Source organism: Dermacentor variabilis, unplaced genomic scaffold, assembly GCF_050947875.1.
Source record: "Dermacentor variabilis isolate Ectoservices unplaced genomic scaffold, ASM5094787v1 scaffold_12, whole genome shotgun sequence".
Taxonomy (NCBI): Eukaryota; Metazoa; Arthropoda; class Arachnida; order Ixodida; family Ixodidae; genus Dermacentor; species Dermacentor variabilis.
In genome coordinates this window covers 15569606-15592948 of record NW_027460280.1, presented here as the reverse complement: position 1 = coordinate 15592948, position 23343 = coordinate 15569606, and the positions used below count along the sequence as shown (strand labels likewise).

Genomic DNA, 23343 nt, shown 5'->3' with positions numbered 1-23343 from the left:
CAGCATCGTTGGCTTCAAATGATGTTTATTTTATCACTGCGCGATCAGACAATTTTATGATCGTCGACAGTCGACAGCGCCGGCCAATTGAGCCGAGATAACGCGAACATGCTGAACACCGACCCTGCGGGCGGGTGCGCGTTATTTACGCGACGTAAAAAAAAAAAAAAAATTCAATTTTCGACGACAAAAGTGGGGGGTGGGTTCATTACGCGAGTGGGTTCATTACGCGAGTAAATACAGTATGTAGTGATTTAAGGTTGGGGGGATGTGGGGATGCGAGACTCTCACGCCTCCCCTGAGATCTAGTTTTCCCGCATGGCTCGTCTCCTGCAGGGCGGCTTCGCCCGCCGCGTGGCCTGGCGCCCGCGGCGGTTGGAGTGGTACAAGCGCGGTGCGAGAGATGGCGCGAGCGTCGCGCCGCTGCGGGGTTACTCGGGCGTCGGGAGACAAGGTGCTCGGGCTGTGGGGTTCGAGACAGCAAGCGGGACGGTCGTGCCGCACGTGCAGCGACCCTCTTGCCCGGCGGGTCGGCTGAGAGCGTGGACATCGCGCGCGCCGCCGACCGATGCTTCTGCGAGACCGCCTCGTGTGGCCGCCTTCGAACGCGCCACGATTCGCGTGACCAAACACGCGAAGGACCAGGCGTTGGGATCCAGCATGGGGCGAACATATTCGCTCGCTTCCGGTCGCGGTGAGTCAGACTTCTAGATTTGTCGCGCGCCCATCGGCATGTTTTGTGGATAGCAACTCGGCTAGCAGGCACTGATCTATGAAAGGTGCAATAAATGCCCTTGTGATTGTTTGCACTACTGTGTTGTTCCTTTGTCCCAAGAGCATGGGTGTGAGAGACCCCACACAGTTGAACCATAGTCATTGCACAAGAAATATTGGAACGTATTATATTCGTCAGGGAGTCCTCCAGAGTTAATAGATGTGTTTCATGCAGTTTATAAAAAAAATATTTGCACACAAGTACCTACTAAATTCAGAACAAGTGCTGATATCATTCACGCAAGGCATTTTAAAAGACATGTTGCACTGCAATACAGTGCAACATATCCACATGCATTGCGACATGCAAGGAGCATGACACTGTGCCCAGCTCCCTGGAATCCAAGGATTTCAAAAACTTCAGAGAGAGAAATCCACCGAACTGCTAAAAAAAAGAAACATTAAAAAAAATTTCTAATAAATGCAACAATGTTATTTCGTACAGTTGCACTCTACGCAGCTTTGACTTTCTGGGAAAAAACGAATTACAGTGATGGCACAAGTAGAAGCAGAGATAATCCACCCCCAATATGGCATCATCATCAAAATTGTGGTTTTGAGAAAACGCCAAAACAGTTCACAACTGATATATTTATACAGTCGAACCAGACTATATCGAACCCGTTTACATCGAATTATTCTATATATCGAACTATTTCTGGACCCGGTATAGTTACAATGAGTATATATAGCAAAAATTGTGCTTACATCGAACAAAAATAGCAGTGACTCCAGATATATCGAACGATAAGCGGCGGAAAAGTGACCCTACAAGTTGGCTTTCCCTCACAGTGGTAAAGAAACCTGACAGTGCGGCTCCATCCAACTGCTCTCCCTACCATGACTGCACTGCCTCGGAGCAGCTGTCCACACCCCCCTGCAAAAAATTATCCTGGCCCGCTCGCAGCCCTTGTTTAGACAGCCAATCAGAGGCTCTTGTGCCCTTGTCATGCAAGATAGAGAAAGTGCGAGTTGTCTCGCTGCTTTTCTGGTTCATTGTGTGTGCGCCTTGTGGGTGTTGCTGTGATGAAGCGGCAAAATTTGCCTTTTGTCGTGAAGCTTGAAATCATAAATCGGGTCGAACGCGGTGAGAAGTCGGATGTCCCCAGAGCATGCAAGATTCCAAGGAACACTCTCAGCACGATCTTGTAGAATAAGGGGGAGATTAGGGCTAAAGTGGCCAAACTTGCGACCCGGTGCCCGTGGCACCTGACGTGTATGCACGGCCGTGTACGAGTGGTTCATCCGAAATTGCTTCAGCGGTGCCGGCTTCTGCGTGCTCGGTGATGACTAAATTCTGATGAATGCAACGAAGCCATTGCTGGTGTTGCCGAAGTTTGGAGCGAGCCGTGAGAATTTCCGGTAGCTCTTCACGAATCAATGGTGGACGAGTTTGTGAGTGCAAATGATGGTGTCCCAACCATGGGAGAGCCAAAAAATGAAGACTACATTGCCAACATTGTACCGAGCACAAGTGAAAGTGGGCACAATGACAAAAGCAACAACGGTCCTTTGCGCACATCCTCTGACGTGATTGGTGCGCTCGCGCTAGTCTGGTGCTTCTGTGCGAACGTGGAAGGTTGCAGCCTCAGCTGCTCCGACTCCTTAGACAATGTGAAGTGCATGCGTCGCAGGCAGTGAAATTGCCCAGGCAGAAGAAAATGCAGTACTATTTATGCGAAACTAAGCTAGTTTCACAATAGTGATTTTATAAATGGTAGGCGCTTTTATGACATCCAATTATTTAGCAGGATTGTATCGAATTACGCTCTACATTGAACTGATAGGTGTTTTTTGGCGAGTTTGATATAGCCGGGCTCGACTGTAGAAAGTTTGAAAAAATGGCATCAAAGGCATCAGTAGGCACTAGGTATAATTCATGGCAGTTTGGCCGTTGCCGGTCGACGACATAGCATGCACTGCAAGTAGATTCACTGCAAAAGGACTCCATGTTTTCGGGCCCTCAATTCCCCATGAGCTCCATCCCGACGCAACTTCACTGCAGATCTCACAAACCAGAGTCAGTTAAGTAGCGAGAACGTAATCCTGATCGATCCCCACCAGCTAAGCAGAAACACCGCGAGTATTGCCTGAGAAAACGTCAAGAAGATTGTTCACTGCTGCAAGTCCGATGACACCATACGCAGTAGCGGGCTTCGCAACTGAGGCTGTTGCACTATCGGCGGTCGGATCTTCAAGAAAACGTCAAATCTCTTGCTCCGTGGTTGTCGTATATGCAATCTTGTCGAGCATAGCTTTCTTCTGTGCTCTTATCTTATGCACTTCCTCTTCAGTTACGACAGCCATGTTCAATTCTTACATGAGTGTGACCGGCACGTGGATATGTGTGAACCGGCAAAGCAGTTGAGGCGTTGACGTTGGACGGTGGTATGACTTCAGCGGCGAGCTGCCGGGTATCCTGTGCCGACTGCGACAATGGAATCGCTTTCGTAAGTTTACTGCGTCTTGTACGTTTCCGCCCATAACGATTCACGGAAAGAAACTTTGTCGGTCCTCCAGCATATCCAGCGTCGCAGTCGCGAGACTAAGACAAAATGGCGGCTGTTTTAGTCATTTGAGCGCTCATGGCCCTTGGATCTAATCATGACTCACCATCTTGGTCACATGCTCAAACTGGCTAATAACAGTGTGCGTCGCAAATTTGTTTTTCTGTCGTTCTTCTTTTCGTGACCGCAGCACCGGCAATGTTGCCAACCGACGAATAAAGAAAGCCAGAAACGTGAGCTTTCCAATGATACCAAAATAGCTCTGGCAGAACGTGTAATTATAGAGTTATGCGGAACGAAAATCGGGCGCGATTTGTCCCCAATTTAAAGGCAATGCTTGCGAATTCGCATCTTTCGATTGCGATAACGGAAGAACTACGTGGTATTTTGTAACCGAATTTCGGACATAGGCGCGGAAACGCGTGAAGAACACGGAAAATATTATTTGAAAATTGAAATTTTGGATCGATTTTCAGTCTCAAAGACCCGGGTCCCCCTTTAAAATAAAGCAGCTAGCTCAAAGCATGCTATTACTCAGTTCAAAACGCTCCTCGCTTCCGTCGTCTGCAGTGTACAAGCCGTCGACTACTTGATTAGAGAATTTTAGTTTAGGGGACGCAAGCTGCTTGCATACGCAAAAACTAAGAGCGACACTACAGCGCATGCGCAGACCGCTACATCTACTTGCGTTCTTGGGTTGGGGCGGCCTATAACATCGCTGCCCCTAAGAGGCCGCATTACCCACGTGACTCTTGTGGTGTACGAGAACTTACGAGAAGCGGGACCAGCCGAGACAAGCCGCCCGTACCGCCACGCAGACGGTGAGCATGGCTGTGCCAGTGAGGACGTGTGCATTTCTCTGCCAACGTGGTAAAGAAGCTGGTAGCAAAGCACACCAGCACGATGTCGCCGCAACGGCGGCATGTCAAAATTTGCAGGAGGCTCTAAATAAACAAAACACAGACCACAACGAATTATGCTGCACGAGACGCCCAACTACAGTTACAGTGAACTAGAAGGCTTTCTAGTGGCACGAGTGACTTTCTGGGAGCGGGCCTTTCAGCGTGGAATGATGCAGCGGTGCTGGCATCGACCACTCTTGACAAATGCTGCCAGTAGCACTGCAGCGGCGCAGCATTATACTGAATGGGGTTTCTTACAAGGAACTTGCTAGCTGGGACTTCGGAAGGAAACCAAAAAATGTTCATATATGCACACAGAACGAAGAAATGTTGGCGTGTCCCTTGTATCAGTACGAAGCTAGCAACAAAAACGAGGCGCCTCGGTTTAGTCAGTTCACTGTACTGCAACTATAGTTGTTCAGCTGTTCGCAAGGAAAGCGCATCCGCACGGATGCGCCCGTTAATGGGAGATGCCTGAAGTATATTTCAAACTGCTTCGCTGATTACTTGAGTGTTATACGCAAACGGAGCTGTTACAGTAACTGGCACCGCTACCTGCTTGTGAGCACGCTCGGAGGCGTGTCGCGTATGAATGGCCGGGTGGTCATTGCCGTGCACCCATCAGACATTCTATCCTATTTCCTTACACCCATTCTTTTTCTCACGTTTTCTATTCTCTGTGCAAAATTGAATATGTGTGCAATGTACAATCCCTTCATTTCAGCAGTTCCGTGCACACAATTGGCCGGGCTGGCGTGTAATGCATCATTCTATCAAAAGTATCATAGCATTGCTTTAAATTTACATGTCCACGTGTTAAAAACTGCAGCTCACTTCCATGTATACTGAGTAGGCAGTGATTACACGATCACTTTCTTTGCCAGCTTTTACCCGCTGCTACTTTGCTGTCACTGCTGTCCTAATATGACAACTTGTCGCAGACGCAACAAGATAGATCAGTTTTGAATACATAATTACCTTAGCCAATACACTACTGGCATGTTTTGGGAGCTCATTCTACCTCAGGTTTACAGGTGGCATTGAAGAAACACAACACTTCACTGTACACATCTTGTTTCCCATTTCTCCTAGCATGCGGTCATCAGACGTGGGAAGCACACATTATTTATTCACATTGTTCAAAAACAGTTTCTTATTCGCACATTAATTCAAAAATTAACACAGCGCATTAGAATAGGCACAAGAATGGCAGCATACATTTATGGCACCGCAGCCATTTATAATGGACCTAACTTCAGTTGCTACCGTGCACTTCGTTTCTCATCATGAGACTTATTCAGACCCTTGATGTAGAAATGCATCTGTGTGATGATGTAAAAACGGGTCAACTTCGCAGTTAATACCTTGCAATGTTAACAGCAACCAACACTGCCAATGCTGCTCCTGTTGATGACTGCCAACACATCCATAATGCTGTCTCGATGTAGCTAACTCTTGCCAAAGCTGCCAGTGAAACTGTCAAGTTCACTGATAAACACAAAAAGCTTCAGTGAAGGGTAGAGAAGACCAGCGAAGTCGCGAGTTTTCGCGAAAACGGCAGCACTTAGGCACTTTCCATTTGAAGCAAGTAGCAGAAGCTGGTTCATGCACGCAATACTTTGTTTTCAGTACACACTTCCTTCCGACAAAGCCTGCCACATAATCAGTAAGTCTTGAGCCACTACAGTGCATAATGTATGGGTGGTCCGGTACAGACATATAGCTGCGATCAAGCGAACCTTCGGTGCCTTCAAGATCTCCCTATCAAGCAACAGGTCAATCAACTGCTGCTGCTTGTACGAACTAGCAGTCTGGTCTTCAACTGCCAAAAGCGAGCTTACAAATTCCTCTTGAACGCTTGATCCAATGACGCACTTGGCAATATTGTAATAGCTACGGCAATTAATGGCGATTAACGCCGCTTCGCGGAGTCAAGAGTTTTTCATGTCAAATATGCAGGCAGGTTGGGCAAAATCATCGAAACCACATTAGGGGCAAGTGTTGGCGATCCGTTTGGCATTCGAACTTCAACACCATTGACGTTATGCACATAGTCTCTCGCAATAAAATGCGGTGCAAGGTGCAACTTTCGCACAGCGCCATCGGCGTCAAGCGACTTGTCAAGCTGATGAAGGTTACGCTCCCCAAAGAAGTTGCCGTTCTTCGTTTTTTGGGGCTTTGAAAAAAGATAACTTACAACTTTGTTGCACATGCGCATATCCAGTTGTGCAACCTGGTGCGTAACAATGGTTTAGATGCTGCTTTTTAAGCCGTTTACGAGAATAAACAAGCACACGACATGGAAAAAATCACGCCGGCCATGCTGCAGAGCAAACTAAATGGGAAGAGTGAGCGATGACAGCGCCGCTGCTACTTTCGCCACAAGCGGGGACAGGGGGCAAGCAAGGGGAGCACGCTTCGGTCATGCCCCTAGAAAGCCTTCTATAGTAGGGTACAACTTTAGAAAAAAAGGGGCGTTTACTCCTCCGAGGCGGATGCACATGAGCATCCACCAATGGGTGTGCACTCTGGATTGACGTCATGAGCCGGACGGCCGGTGAACCCGCCGTCGGAGAAGATGGCCACCCGGGCTTTGAACTGGGCCAAATCGTGTCAGCTGTGCCCATCAACCCCTTGTCACAGTGAATTCCCAAACTGCTTGTGATTGTCTATCATGCCGGAAACATTACTGCGAACTTCCGATGCGGCATTTGTGCCGCGTGCGTTTATTCTATGCCGTGATCCAGCAAAGAAACATTGCAGCGAGCATCGCTGACGCTGCCCTACGCTTTGCCTGAAAACAGGATCCCACGGCAACCGCTGCAAACACACATCCTGCCTGTTTGTTCCCTGTCTGTTCTATTTCGTTCCCAAGTGAAGTTATGACAAGAAAAGTTTGCCAAATCTGGTGCCCACTGTCAGCGGCGGGTGTGTTTGTGTACTGTGTCACTGCGTTTTTCATCAGACGGGGTGAAGTGATGGAGCAAAACCATTCTCAGGAGAAATGAGAAAAGCGTGTGCACATGAAACAAACCTACGAGTGCCTCAACAGAAAATATTTGCAAAAGAAGCCTCCAATACAAAGATTTGTCGCCGTCAACTTAGTATGAACGATCGTTGTCAGCAGTGAGATACCCGAGCGTCTAACGGTGGTGTTGTAGCGTTGTGTAGCACCGTCGACTGATTGCTTTCCACCAGTACTCACCGCGCGCGCAAGCTGTAAAATGCGTGCTGTGGCACAGTCACGCATAAGTTGTGTTGCCAGCGCTCGATATGGTTTCCCACAACACAGCTTCGCGCTGCTTTTTTATTCTCGAGATATGTTGCAATTAAAAATTCCCAAGACAGTGTTAAGAGAACGGTTAAAAAAAAAAAAAAAAAACCTTAGAGAAGGTAGGCACAGCAGCTTGTGAACCCAGCTCCTATAATACCTGTTTGTAAATGTGTGTATGTTTTCTTACGTTTGTCTAATTTTTTTTATTTCCCACATTTCTTTATATTTGAGATTTTGTTCAGTTTTCGCATTTGTGTTTGAATACATGCCTGCTTCCATGCATGTTTGTGCTTACACTTATTTCTGTCCTTTTATTTTATAGCATTTGTTTTTGCTAGTTTTCTTTCAGCAAAGACTTTTTACACATTTCCATTAACCAATCTCATTCAAAGTACTAACTCCTGTTGACTGCAGGGCTGGCCTCTTCCATCTCATTAAAACCTTTCCCACTGGTCTCCCTCGTCTTCTTAATCTGCCTAGTCACTGTGTTTTCTGTCCTTGCTTCTTGTGTTGTTGCCGCAATGTGATTAAACAACTTGCAGAAAACAAATTCTGATCGCCTATGAAAATAGAAAGGTTTACAGATACATTTTCTTAAAAGCGTCATGTGGGTTGCAGAGTAACTTTGCCTCTTACCTCTGTTCATGTTTATGCATCAGTGCATGCGGCAGCTTGCCAGAAGTGCATATGAAAGGGTGCCATATTGTGAAACAGCACTTTGCTATGCTGTTGCATTTTTCATGCTTTCAGTCTTAGTAAACAGATGGTTTCGCTGCCCATCACATGTGATGGTAAAAATTTTCAACACGAATAACAATGTGCAGTGGGAGTCATTTCCTGTCTGACGCTTTCATCGTTACAAAGACATTTTTCAGTGAATGAAGCCCAGCAAAGCAGTGCACTGAGAGCTTTTGCAACTTTCACCATTTATTACTTCACCAATGTCATTGTCTGAACCTGGCCATCAATCACTATGCCAATGGCTTGTCAATTAAATAATTGCCTCAATAAAACAAATTCAACTTTACTCAGCATTTTTTAGTACAAACAATGCTAGCAGAGCTATTCAGGGTAAAAAATTGTGCTTACATTCGTGTTACTTGCCCGGTCAGATAAACAAATACAACAATGGCTGCGGCATGACTGCACTTCGACGTGCAGACTGCTAATGGTGCTTTTCAAGCGTGCCCTCAACTACTGCTATCAATAGCTACCCAAATGAGTTTTCTGGGCCTCGCTAAGCTAATGATGTTTGATAATTGTTCTCTTATTCGCATTACTTGCCTGGGCCAGGTAACCAAAATAAACAATGCTACCACATGAATGTGTTTTTGCATGCAAGCTGCCACCAGTGGCTGTCATTTACGCACTGATTGCTGCCGTTTCACCAATAGTGGGGATGGCTTGACTGCGCTTCAACGTGCAGACTGCTAATGGTGCCTTTCAAGCATGCCCTCGACTATTGCTATTAATAGTTACCTGAATGAGTATTTTGAGCCTCACTAAGCTAATGATGTTTGATAATTGTTCTCTTATTTGCATTACTCGCCTGGGCAAGGTAACAGGGTGTCTACCAAGCAGACATTTCCAAATTCCCTGAGTTTTCCAGGTCTTCCCTGAGTGCCTTTGCGAAATTCCCTGAGTGATGCAGAACTATGTTTTATGTCAAGACAGGCTGAAACCATTATTTGCGGATACTGTCACTCTCTAGTAAGCATATGAAAAAAAATTAAAAAAGAACGACTTAATCCAATCTGAATACTAAGGAGTAGTGTTTATGTTATTCAAAAAGGGAATAAAGGGAGGGGTTAGTAAAATGCACAGCAAATAAAATGTCTTTAAATATATGCAAATCGAGTCTGACATTCTCAAATACGAATGAAAAGGAGATACATATAGAAGCAAATATTTTCAAATATGAGCTATTTCTATCAACTGATAGCAAGCTCAGTGGTATAAGGCCCGAACTTTGTCACAATTGGGACACTCTCTCAACAGCTCGTATGTCAACCTCAACTGCCTTGACATATACTCTCAGCCCGCCCACAACACCTCATTGTTGTGTTTCACTGTTTTAAAGAGTTTATATTAGTTTGGATAAGGGACACCTGCATCTCAGCATCAGCCATGACATTGCTTTTTGAGCTCAAGCTCCTTCAAAATGGCGGCAGCGCGCTTCCTTTCCCGTTCATTCCTCAATGCGTAGGTACTTTGTTTTTGTCTTCCTTCCGCCACTCGTTCATTCCTCGGACCATTTGAAGCATCTTCTCGGTCAGTTGCACAGTTCACGTCCAATTTTTTTAATTCCCTAGGTGCTACGAAAACATACGAAAAATCGGCCAGTTGGAAAAAATAAATGGTTGTCATTTACTGCCCTTAAGGGCTCGAACCGCCACAGGCACATTCGAAAACGCTCTGAAGGCCTGTCGGTACACGTATTAGGCATGTAGGTGCCCGTACTGTGACAGGAAATACGGGGTGCATGCGGGCATAATTAAGGAATACATACTGTGTCCCGTGGCAATAGCCCCTTTCCACGCTTATGCTTCACTGCAATACTTTTGCATACGCTTCACCAAGTAACATTTCTGTACGGAGGCGAAGTTGACTTTCGGAAACCGGCATTATGCAACGCACCATGCTTTCCAAGCTTCTGAGCCAATCCCGAGGACCACAACGGCGGAATCCGTGCCACTGCTGACAGCAGCGAATTCTTTCAATAAAAAACACAGCACCCAACGGCAAGAAGCTTCACAGCAAATGCCGAAGCAGCTAGGCCTAGCGTTGCCGCAGTGGTGGCTACGGCTGCCAGCGGATCTGCGTGCGAGAGTGCCGGTTCGAGGCGGCGAGGTAATCGAAATGGCAGCGGTGGTGGCTTTGATTAATGCAGTTTCGCACCTGCTGTCACGGCAAAACTTCCAGAAAATCGGACAGTAAAGAGTTCTTGCATCCGAAATTTCAGACGCTCTGATACATTGACTCTAAGGGGTACGTGGTGGTGCCGCATGGCCGTCCAAATTATCGGGAATCCGGGAAGTCGGTCGTTGACAGCACACTGTCAAGTCCTCCAGCCGACGACAGGGTGTCAAAGACGATTCATTATGATTCCTGTCTGTTACTCACGCCAGCATTACCGCGACTTTCGACCCTTTCAATAAAATTACAGCTAATTTTCCCTGATAGAGGCACAAATTCCCTGAGTTTTCCCTGAGTTTTCCCCCCCCAGACTACTCAAAATCCCTGAGAATTCCCAGTTTTCCCGGTTGGTAGACACCCTGGATAACCAAAATGAATGCGACCACATGAATGTGCTTTTGCATGCAAACTGCTAAAAGTGGCAGTCAATTTCGCATTGACTACTGCTGTTTCACCTACAATGGCTACGTATGACTGCACTTTGAAATGCAGACTGCTAAAGGTGCCTTTCAAGCGTGCCCCGACTACTGTTATTTCATCACAGGGCCTGTCATGCTCGTAGGTGGCTGCCCAATAGAGTATTTTGGGCCTTCTGACATTTGCATTATTCATCTCAACAGGCTGGAAGAGACAGTGGGGGCAGCACAACTACCTGGAAGAATGCCGCCTAACAGCGGCATTTTGCTCTGCATTGCTCTTATTTGTTCAAGTGGCTGGATGAAATTAAATGACAGTGCAGTGGAGTCAACAGAGCCGACAATGTGTTTTTGTTATTGCTTGGCTGGATGTATTGGCCGTTAGGGGCATGTAAACTTGACGATGGCTCCGACACGACTACTATTGTTTTCCTTTCGACACGCAGGCTGCCAAGATTGGCGGCCAATTTCACCTCGGCTGCTCCTACTTCACCATAGGGCCCGACAACTCGAGAATGGCTGCCCTAGTGAGCACTTTGGGCCTCACTAAGCCAATGATGTTTTATAACTGTTCTCTTATTCACATTATTTGCGTGAGCCAGATAACCAAAATAAACAATGCAACCTCATGAATGTGCTTTGGCGTGCAGGCTGCTAAGAGTGGCTGTCAGTTTCATGTTGACTACTGCTTTTTCATGTGAAGCTCGACAGTGGCTGCCCGAATGAGCATTTTGGGCCCCACATAGTTATTCAGGGTTAATAGTTGTATTTGCATTCAGATCTTCCAGCATTTCAGCATGTTTTCATGCCAATACTTATATTGAGCACGATCTGTGCAGGACTTTGCTTTTTCAGAATTGAGCTTCCATTAAAAGGAATATGTCACCAAATGAACTGCTTGTTTATTTGAGAGGTCAGGGGAGAATGCTTGGCTGCTGCGAACCAACCAGCAAAATTTTGGTAGCCCTAATAAAGGCTGTTCTTTCTTTAATAAGAAGCTGTTATGCTTCATTGAGTAGCTCAATACCGGACAGCTCGCAGTCGGAGTCGCTTTCTTCACTGTCATCTTCACCCAATTGGATGATGATGGGTTGGATGTGGTCGCTCCCAGACGTATCAAGCCTGAACTTTGCCTCCAGGTCCATCACGTGGTGAATGTTCTTCCTCCAGTCTTCCTCTGTTACATGCTTGATTTTTTCCCTCAACACGTCTTCGACCGTGGACAGCTTGAAGTCACCTTTGCCCATACAAGCTCGATAGGATTAAATTCGCAGTGGTACGGTGGGAGCCCGAGTACAATGCAACCGGCCCTTTCAGCTGCATTGTCTACGATGTAGCTCAGAAAGCGTGGCTTTACAGATGCTACCAACTTAAGCAGCTGCTTTTTAACCATCCTTTTGCTGTAGGTGATGTTTTTGCTTTTGAGCCGCTCCTGTATTTTTTCCCTCTTCCAAGCTGTCGTTGGCAATTTCTCTTCTCGCCGGAAATGGTAAGGTGCATTGCCCAAAACAATGACGCTACCAGCAGTCAACTTCTGCAGAACATCATTAAACCATCCCTCAAAGCGATTGCCATCCATTTCTTTGTGCTAGTCGCCCGTTTTTTGGCCTCGGAATATATCTAAGCAGCCATCGATGAAGCCATCCTCGCTGCCGATGTGCGTCAGAATCAGGTGCTGGCCTTTTCCAGAAGGTTGTTTCAGACCCATTGACAGGCCATTTGCTCGAGCGTAAAGGCGTCCACGCTTTTGCACCACAGTGTCTGTCCACACGATCGACCGAGTGTCCCACAGTAACCCATGTCTCGTCCAGGAAAAATATCTTTCAGCCTTCCGCTTATAGCACTCCGCGTCATGTAGGTAGCAATTCCGCCATTCAGCTATGTCATCCCGGTCGATAAGCAGCGAATTGCGGCTCCTCTTCTCATGCTTGAATCCAATCTCGACAAGCAGACGACGCACTGTACACCGCTTCAGTGATGGGAGATCCATACATTTCGAGAACTCGTGTTATCTTCTCGACTGTCAATATCTCGCTGCGGCAAAAGAAATCGTGCACACGTGACCTCAGCGCGCACAACATGAAACTGTCACAGTTCGTGCTGCATCTTCTTTTCTCTGCATTTCGTGGGCCCTTTCGTGAGGGAGTCGACAGTTTGCCACCCAAAATATGCGACACTTTGACCTCCCTCCTGACCTTGGAACACTGTGCTTTCACTGAAACCAAGCATCTGGGCAACAAACTTGGTTGTGGCCTCCACGCTGTGTTCAGGCTCCCTGTTACGCCAATACGTGTAGCAGTGGAGGATCATGTTGCGTGAATCACTGTTCAGGATGTGGCCACTCTTGTTCTTGTTGAGGTTCCTTGGTGGTGTGGACATCGAGGCGACACAAGGCTCGTGCGGCAACAAAGGATCGCATTCCGATGTCACCTTGCTGGGCTCCATGTCGAAAAACTCGCACGGAATGCCTTGTGCGAACTGGCGATATTGCTTGCAAAAAAAAAAAAAAGTAGTGAGAAGGAAAAAATTTGTGAAAACACAAAACCAAAAAGTATAAATTTTATGCTATTTAACACCAAGAGTATTTATTTAAAACGATGAATGAAGCATTTCTGTACCTTTCCTGTATAGAGTATTCACGCCCCAGGTTTGTAATGGTTGCAATAAATGCATCAAGTACTTGTTCAATAGCAACTGATTCATTTTAAGCTCGGAAAAGGAGTAGTAAATGTGCCGTGTACATGTAAACAAGCGCAAAATCCATGCAGAGGTGCTCTTTTTACTTTTGTCAGTTGCGCAATGAAGCTAAAGAGCAGACGACGGGCAGCATTGTGGAAGGTACGGTGTTATATTTCTGTCGTGTTCCGGCATGTGCTGTAGCACATGAGAGCTCTAATAAACCAGTCATCAAAATACAAAAGTCTTTATTTATACCGAGAATTGCACGTTTCAGAAGCATGGTTACTTGAGTGGGATTATTTTAGTCGCGGAGGCAATCGGCTGTCGCGCTTCGGTCATCTGGATGGGGCCTCCCCTTATTTCTAAAGTTGTATCCGACTATAGGCGGATTATCTATGCAAACGCGTAGATAATCTTATAAATTCTTTGCCTAGTGTCGACAGACATTGTTTTTACATATATTACCTGCTTTTAATAAAAATAGTTTAATGTACTTTACTTAGTATGCTTGATTTCCTATTTTAAACAATGATTACACAGCAATGATCAGACGATGGCACTGCGCGCGCATGCAAACTCAGTGTGGCTTGCGTCTGTGGCCGCTAACATATAACGTGTTTCTGCTAGCGCACCCAAACGCAAACGCACCCAAGCGTTAGGGGGCCCCAATGCCCTGCGTCCCCTAAACTAAAACTCTATTAGCTAGGATGCGTGTACCTGGGAAACTGAATGAGTCATCGTACGTTGGCGCCAACACACTTGTTTTCTACCTTGAGACAACATACACGGCCTACAAGTGGTGGTGAGCGCACATTCTAGGCCGCATTATCACTATCTTGCATCGATCCAAGCCCGACTCAGCAGGCGGAGAAACGGCCGAATATCACCTATAGTGTTGGGTGCACCAGAGGTATCCCCTTGCATGATGCAAGTGCCGACGCTGCCATCTCTTATTCAGTTCGCTGGTTACTCGCACCGCATGAGGAAACTTTCAAAGCGCCGCCTTACATACCTTCATTTTTATAAATTAAAAAGATGCCGTTGTCATAACTTCTGACGATGCGAAGTCATTAATCTTGATTACAATACAAATGCAGCAGTGAAATGTGGACAACGTTGCAGAAGGTTTGCAATGTTCAACCAATATTATTTCAAGTAAGTGCGTTTTTCAAAGAAATAAGGGTCCAAAACACAAATGCCAACACCACTCGAGAACAATGCAAATACAATGAGCATGTGTTACCAACAAAATATTTTCATGGCGCCAAACAACGGGGAAAATGCAGTGATATACATACCTCTCGAATGCCATTGTATATGACCGCTCATCAGCATAATTCGCGTGGCTCGTCACACCGCAAATTATGGCAGAGCATCTCTGTAATGGCGACCCCGCGCAACGTCAAATTCATCTTTATACGAAACAGCCCTTCCTGTGACGCTCCTCACGGCATATACTTTCAGTCAACCAGCAAGCTGACATGGCAGCTATTTAGGATTGCCACCACATATTTGCGAAAATGCATATGTATTGCAATGGCTTCTGCACGCTACCGCTCACTTTCTTACAGAGGCGCTAACGTAGCAATATAGCTGCCAAAGACCAGAAAAATGTATTAGTCGATAAAATTTGCAGCTCTATGTCACGTTTCATGATATTGATGAAAACGCAGAATTGCATTTTGCAAAACTTCCACTTCCCTGCACAAATTTTTAAAAATGTGACCTTTCGACAGCCAATGAGAGAGTCGACATGGCGGATAATGACTGCCGTGCAGCCGCCATGCATGTCGAGAATAGAGCCTATGGCTTGGATCATCCATGACTTCAGGTTCACGGTGTATTGTACGAGCAGCCTAAGATTCCCCTTGAAGCAGCAGGGCTTCATGCTTCTGCCGATTACAAGCAGTGGCCGCTTGCCTATGATGTCCACCATCGCGCACAACAAAATTGCTACACGCCACTTGATGTGTTTTCCCCCATGGAATTTCTGGCCTTTTAAGCGCACGGTCATCAATGAAATCATCTCATAAAATAAGGCACTCTCATCCACATCATAAATGTTCAAGGGCTTGTACTGGGGTCCAGAACTTCTTTGCTGGTCGGCAGCTATGATGACATTGCCACAGGGCCAACAGCTGCTGCCTCCCCAGAAATGACTTTGGCCACTAAGTCGTGGCAGGCTTTGAAATGGCTCAGCCAGCCAGGGCTTGCACGCTAAGTCTGGCACCTTCTGCTGAAGCACTCTGCCCGACAATGGCACTTTGGCACGCTGTTCATAAAACCCTGCAAACACTGCCTTGCCGACGCCTGAGAACACCACACCATTTCCGAGCACGCCATGAATGGAGGCCTTGTTTTTCAAAATTGTGGACATTGAGTTGGACGCAATTAGAAATTCGTCGGCGATCACCATTTTCTTCCTGCCATTTTCAACCTGGGCAATAATTGCAGCCTCACCCTGTACCATGCCTGCCAACCTGGCGAGATCAAAAATTGGGAGACTTCATTCGCGCTAACACGGGGGGTGCATCACTGTTTCAACTTCCGGTGGCCTTAGCAACTCGGTGAAACATGTTTTCCATCAGTGTTTTTCATTTTTCCAACCTAGACCACTGCATGTCCCACCTTTCTTTAGCAACGTCCTCTGGAAGACTGTACGCCTGTAGTGTGGCAAACTCAGCTTCGAGAGCATCTAAAGCATCTTCAACATATTCATTGGCATCTCGGGGCAGCAGCTGAGGGAAACTCTGAATAAAGAAACGAAGACTCGAGAGCGATGCCTGTGAAATTTCAGGTTGGCCACCTCCGCATTCTTCATTGTTGCGTTTCAGAGTTGCATCTGCATCCACAGCGCTTCGCCTCGTCTCATTTCGGAAATATTTTCTGTAGAAGAGGCCCAACATAGTCGCTGACACTATGAGGTAGGTTGTGTTCGACGGGGAATCCCGTAAGCAGGCACTCCACACGTACGACACTGTCGTCGCACTTGTTCCGGAGAAAGTTCCCTATGTTGCCTTGCTGCTCAGCGGTATCAACATAGCTTTGATGCTTCGCCGTGGAAACGTGCAGTTTCAAGTCGCCGTTGACACCGTGAAACACGCTGACATCGCATTCAAACATTCTACAAAATGCAAAATGTTCTCCTTTTCTTGATGTCGAAAAGCACAGAAATTCAGAAGTTCACAATAACTTCTACAAATACCTTTTCTTCAACTTTGGTAGCGCCATGGCATCAAGCACACGAGAATTCTAACTTTACATGGTGCACTGCACACACGGCCTAGCCAACGCTAATCATACACAAAAGCAGCAGTAACAAGATGCACCATGGAGGAAGGCATGCATGAAATGCAAGAAATACATTGGCTCTGGCTTTGGTCGGCTTACTAGGCGCTGTAATCGGCTGCTTAGTCTATGATACCGATGGTGCCAGTGCTGCCGTTGTTGGTGATGCTGACGATTACGATGCAGCTGTAGATTCCGCGGTGCCGGTTTCGCAAAAACCATTATTGCACGAACAGAGACCACTTTTCTGGAGATACAGTCGAACCCGACTATATCGAACCCGTTTACATCGAATTATTCTATATATCGAACAATTTCTGGACACGATATAGTTACAATGAGTATATATCGCAAAAATTACGCTTACATCGAACAAATATAGCAGCGACGCCCGATATATCGAACGTCAAGCGGCGGAAAGTGCCCCCGGAAGTTGGCTTTCCCTCGCGGTGGCGGAGAAAACCCGGCTGCGCGGCTCCATCCAACCGCTCTCCCTACCGTGACTGCGCCCGACCGCGCTGCCTCGGACGAGCCGTCGGCACCCCCCCTGCAAAAAATGATCCTGGCCCGCCCACAGCGCTTGCTCAGACAGCCAATCAGATGCTCTTGTGCCCTCGTCATGCAAGATGGCGAAAGTGCGACTTGTCTGGCTGTTTTTGTGTGCACCTTGTAGGCCTTCTCTCGCAGTGTTGCCGTGATGAAGCGGAAGAATTTGCCTTTCGTCGTGAAGCTCGCAATCATAAATCGTGTCGAACGCGATGAGAAGTCGGATGTCCCCGCAGAGCACAAGATTCCGAGGAGCACTCTCGGCACGATCTTGAAGAATAAGGGGGAGATTAGGGCTAAAGCGTCCAAACTCGCGACCCGGTGCCCGTGGCGCCCGACCCGTACGCACGGCCGTGTAAGAGTGGTTAATCTGAAATTGCTTCAGCCGTGCCGTCTTCCGCGTGCTCGGTGATGACCGTAAATTCTGATGAATGCGACGAAGCCGTTGCCAGTGTTGCCGAAGTTTGGAGCGAACTGTCAGAATTTCCGGAAGCTGTTGACGAATCAACGGTGGACGAGTTTGTGAGCGCAAATGATGTGTCGCGACCACGGGAGAGCCCGAAAACGAAGACTATATTGCCAACATCGTACCGAGCACAAGTGAAAGTGGGCACAATGAGGAAAGCAACGACGGTCCTTGGCCCACATCCTTCGAAGTGATTGGTGCGCTCGCACTAGTCCGGTGCTTCTGCGCGAATGCGGAAAGTTGCGGCCTCAGCTGCTCCGACTCCTTAATGTAGAAAAGTGCGTGCGTCGCAGGCAGTGAAATTGCCAAAGCAGAAGAAAATGCAGGACTATTTCGTGCGAAACTAAGCTAGTTTAATCAATAAAGTGATTTTATAAATGGTATGTGCTTTTATGACATCCAATTATTTAGCAGGCTTATATCGAATTATGCTCTATATCGAACTGATAGGCATTTTTTTGCGAGTTCAATATAGCCGGGTTCGACTGTATAAGATAGTGATCATACAATCGGAAAGTTCAGTAAAAAATCAGGAGTCTCCCGGGCAAATTGGGAGGGCTGGCAGGTATGCTGTACTATAATAAATTTCCACCTTTTGGCTGGAGGCGGAGCGGAATCTTAGCAGGCTGGCAAAGCAGGTGGACCGATCACCACACACACGGTTGACACATCCTAGCACCAGCCACACACAGCAACCACACTGCACATACACGACTATGTGCAGCAGTAGACAAAGCAAAAAGTGCATGGAGGAAGGAAAGCGTAGGAGAGGCCCCGGCTAGCTCAGATCAGTTAAAGAGAATGTGACGGAAGACACGTGGTGTTTTTTGCAAAGGAGCACTGGGGCTGGTATGCCAAACATGAACGTTGCCATAGCAACCACTCTCGACCTCTGAAAAGTGAGATAACATTTTTCGTTCCGTGTCTTTCTTGCAGCACATTCTGTTCGCAAGACAGGCAGACTTTGGAGTGTTGTGTGTAAGCTTGAAAGTTGCGTTTTGCATCTGCGAATGCAAGTGTCAGCCAGCAACAGAGACATTCAAGCAATCACGGCGTAGGTCTTTGTTTTTCCGTGTCTTGTAGACGAAGATTACACAGGAGCATGGCTGCTTAACTAAAATTGTTATAGAAGTTTCATTGGCTTTGTTCTGACGTGTTCCAGCAGCACACACATCTGGCGACTCGTAGCAATGCAAGTTAAAGCTCACAACTATCTGCTCTGGCAAGCTGACTGGCGAGCCAAGAGAGTCAAGAACGAACATGACTGCACGCCTCTGGCTTCAAAAACGTGACGGCAGGACCTCTTCTATTTTCATTCTTTCCTCCATGACAAAGTGTCATTGGGGTTATCCGAGCCTTCACATGTAGATGTCGATTTGCCTAGTCAGTGATTATGAGTGAGCATGGCACTCAGGCATTCTGCTCTGCATTAGCACAGGCTGTGATGGCACACAGGATTATAATAAAATGTGCCCATTGCGAGATTGCCTACGGTTCTTCTTCTTCTTTCTTTCTTTAATTTAAATCCCAATACATATAGCATTTTTAGTCCGGACATTGCACAGTCACCCGTTGCGATAGGTAAACCACCATCGTCATCGCTGTCGCCTGTTGCAAGGTGCAACTACTCCACTAATACAGTCAAACCCCGTTACAACGAACACCACATTAACCAACATTTCAGATTAACGAACTTTTAAGAAATCCCATGCCGACTGCTTATAGTTTCAATGTAAAAATATTTCACTACTACGAACTTCAGAATAACGAACATTTCAGAATAACGATCGTTATTTAATTTCCGTGTCATCTTAACAACACCTCAGTACTACGAACTCATATCCCGAAATGCGAGGATTCTTAGATTTCAGTGTATCCGTCACGGCAGTCGGAGCTCTAAGCTAGCAGACGACGCAGCGCGAAGAGCGGGTGCCTTGCAACTTGCTTCCCGCAAAAACCTGAGATGGCGCGGGAGGAGAAAGATGCGGGCGGGGACTTTTTTTTTCCCCCCTTCTCCGTTGCGGAGGCAACGATGCACCAGGTTTTGTGAGTGGAGAGGCGGGAGCATGGGCTCGTAAAACCTGAGACGGTGCGGCAGAAGGAAAAAAAAAGTTGTAATTAACGCTGGAGTGGGCCTTTTCTTTTTTTCCTGTTGCGGAGGCAACGCCACATCACGTTTTTCTCGCTTGTTTTCTCAGTTGTTCACGCGCTGTCACCATTACCAGGCCTGTCCATCTTGTTTTCCTTCTGGTTATATTATTGTGTTAGAAGTGCGTGCTGGCGTTCGCGTTGCCATGAGCTCAACAACTCTAACCACGGCGAAGAAGCGAAAGCAGTTTTCTTTGAGCGAGAAAGTAGACATTCTTCGCGAGATAGAAGACGGGAAGAAACAATCCATCGTGGCTAAAGAACGTAGAGTGGCGCGGTCGACGATCGCCACGATTCTCAAAGATAAAGAGAAAATCTTGAAGCACCAGCAAGAATCTCAGCTTGCCCCATCAAGGAAGCGACTGCGGCTCGGCGATTTCCAGAATATTGACGCAGCAGTGCTGACTTGGTTTAAAGACGTGAGAGCACAGAATGTGCCCGTGTCAGGCCCAATGCTGCAGGAGAAGGCGCGGCAGTTCGCTGCAATTCTTGAGGTCACCGGCTTCGAAGCGTCTTCTGGCTGGCTCCACCGTTTTCGCCAACGAAACGGCGTAACCTGGCAGTCTGTGTCTGGCGAGGAGAAGGCAGCAGATGAAGCAGCAGCAGCCACGTGGAGGGAGGAAAGCTTCCACGAAATAGTCAAGTCTTACGCAGCAGCTGATGTTTTAAACGCAGACGAGATGGCCTGCTTTTATCAGCTGCTACCGGACAAGACAATGCATTTTAAAGGAGAACAGTGCAGAGGCGGCAAAAAGTCGAAGCTTCGAGTCACCGTGCTGTATTGCTGCAATGCAGATGGCACTGAAAAGTTGAAGCCTCTGGTGATTGGGAGGTTTTCGAAGCCGCGCTGCATGAAAAATGTAGTGTCGCTGCCGTGCCAGTACAGGGCGAATCAGCGTGCCTGGATGACCCGCGAGCTCTTTTCCGAGTGGCTGCTGACGGTAAACAAGAAGATGAGGAAGGAGGGGCGGCACATTTTGATGATTGTGGACAATTGCTCGGCGCACATTGTCAACATACGGCTCATGAATGTGCGGCTCGAGTATCTGCCGCCGAACTGCACATCAGTACTTCAGCCACTGGAGCGTGAAGTCGCACTTCCGGAAGCGCCTTGTTCAGCGGCTGCTCATCAACCTACGCCTGCAGCACTCGACAGCCATCAACGTCCGACAGGCTGCGGAAATGCTGACAGGCGCATGGTGGAGCGTCACGTCCACCACCATCCAAAACTGCTGGAAGAAGGCTGGCCTGACTATCACAGATGGCCAACCACAAACCGATGAACCGGCAGCGGAGGACAGCTCGAGCGAGCTTTGGAGCGAGGTGGCCGAGCAGCTAGCCGTCGATCCTTCAGTCACATTTGACGACTATGTCCAGTGTGACGACGCGACGTGGACCTCAGCGGAGCTTACCACTGATGACATACTGCAGAGGGTCCAGGGCACGGCGACTCAAGATGAGGAATGCAGCGACGACATGGACGATGACGTTACGGCAGCACCCGAAGACCGCGACGAGTCCGTGTCGGCCACAGATGCGTTGGACTACTTGCGAAAACTCCGCATATTTATAGCCAAAAGCGGCACAGCGACCGAAGGTGTGCATAAGAATGCGGACGGTCTGGAATCGTTCGTGCTGCAGAGTCTGTGCTGCGCCCGTCAGAAGACGATCACGGACTATTTCAAATAAATGTGCCTTGTCTGTCGATTACATGTGCATTGTGTAAGAAACGAGTTCAATAATAATAATAATAATAATATTTGGGGTTTTACGTGCCAAAACCACTTTCTGATTATGAGGCACGCCGTAGTGGAGGACTCCGGAAATTTTGACCACCTGGGGTTCTTTAACGTGCACCTAAATCTAAGCACACGGGTGTTTTCGCATTTCGCCACCATCGAAATGCGGCCGCCGTGGCCGGGATTCGATCCCGCGACCTCGTGCTCAGCAGCCCAACACCATAGCCACTGAGCAACCACGGCGGGTCAAAAAACGAGTTCAAGGAGGTACCGTTTCAAAGGTAGGACGTTTACGTTACTGAAATGCTGTTATTATGGCTAATTTTTGGGCTTTCAGTATAACGATCGTTCAGAATAACGAACATTTTCCCGCGGTCCCCTGAAGTTCGTTATACCGAGATTTCACTGTAGCTCCACTGCAGTGGTGTGCGTGCGTGCGTGTTTTTGTAAGCAATAATGGTGGTGGCCACACAGGTGTGCTGTGGCGGTAGTTTGCGCAATTTAAGGGCACAATGAATGCATTTCAACAGTTTTTGGACACGGTTAGTGTTACGCAAGTAGATTATTTGAGAATGTCCTATAAAAAGAAGTTTCATTGTTGTGAGATATGAAATGCATTGACTCGTATGGCCATTCACCAGGGATCCAAAAATATTTCGTTGCGGTGAGAATTTCATTGCTTCGGGATTTCGTTATTGCAGGTTCCAACTGTATTATGTTGCCGACTTTCAAATTCAACAACATTACTTCTTTTCTCATTCATAGTTGCTTTTTCTGATTGCCCAATAATTGCGACTTTCACGTTAGAAAAATTCATGGGCGGCTGTAGTTATTTACATAAAAGGTCAAATTTCAACATAACAAAATTTCGACAGAACTAGCAAATTGCCGATTTTAGCGACTTCGTTATTTCGAGGCTTAACTGTACAAGAATCATGAAAAGGCACTGAAATGAAACCAGCTCATTCATTGCATTACCAGAACATGAAAAGTAATGTCGCAGAGCACAGCTCATCCTTGGCTGTTTTTAACAGAAACATGTGGACAAACCTAGCCCATCCAAGGCAGAGAAGGGCTTAATATGACTGAAAATGTGGTGCTACCACATTGGACCACTGGTTCAACTAATTTCAGAGTGACCGCGCAGGCATTGAAAAAATACAGGATGCAATGCTCAAACACATGGCCAATATCATGGAGGAGGGAGAAGGCCAATATGCGGGATTGGTTTGGCTCGACAAGTTCAACAACAGTGCACCTGGAAATTAAAATTCTTCACCATTAGAAGTTACCCTGTTGTGCAGATGGCGAAAGGCTTTTTCAAGCAGGCACGCCTGGGCGCAGGTGTGCTGCAATACCCGTGAAAAGTGGCCATTAGGCGCAGCACACAGGAGCCTTTCCTTTATTGCGGCTTCATCAAAGGCGCAGCACTTGTATCACTGCAAATACGAAACTTGCCATCACCCCGATCCACACAAGTGCAAAGTGAATGCGAGTTTGCATGTGTGGATATCACAGACCCCAAAAATAATGTGCAAAATTGCTTCACCTGAAACAGGTGCTAGGTACATCTTGTGCTGTCTATTCTTCAAAGATTGCAGCACCTTTGAGAGGCCAAGACATTGCGGAGGTGAATGGAAAGTCTCTATTGTGTCCCATAATGCCAGGTAATGCACAGTCACACTTTA

At 47.1% G+C, this 23343-nt stretch overlaps 1 protein-coding gene across 10 annotated transcripts in view; it reads right to left on the bottom strand.

Moving 5' to 3' along the window:
- Positions 1–23343, bottom strand: part of LOC142566104 (WW domain-containing adapter protein with coiled-coil-like) — a 448398-nt gene that overhangs the window by 276694 nt on the left and 148361 nt on the right. The window lies entirely within an intron of this gene.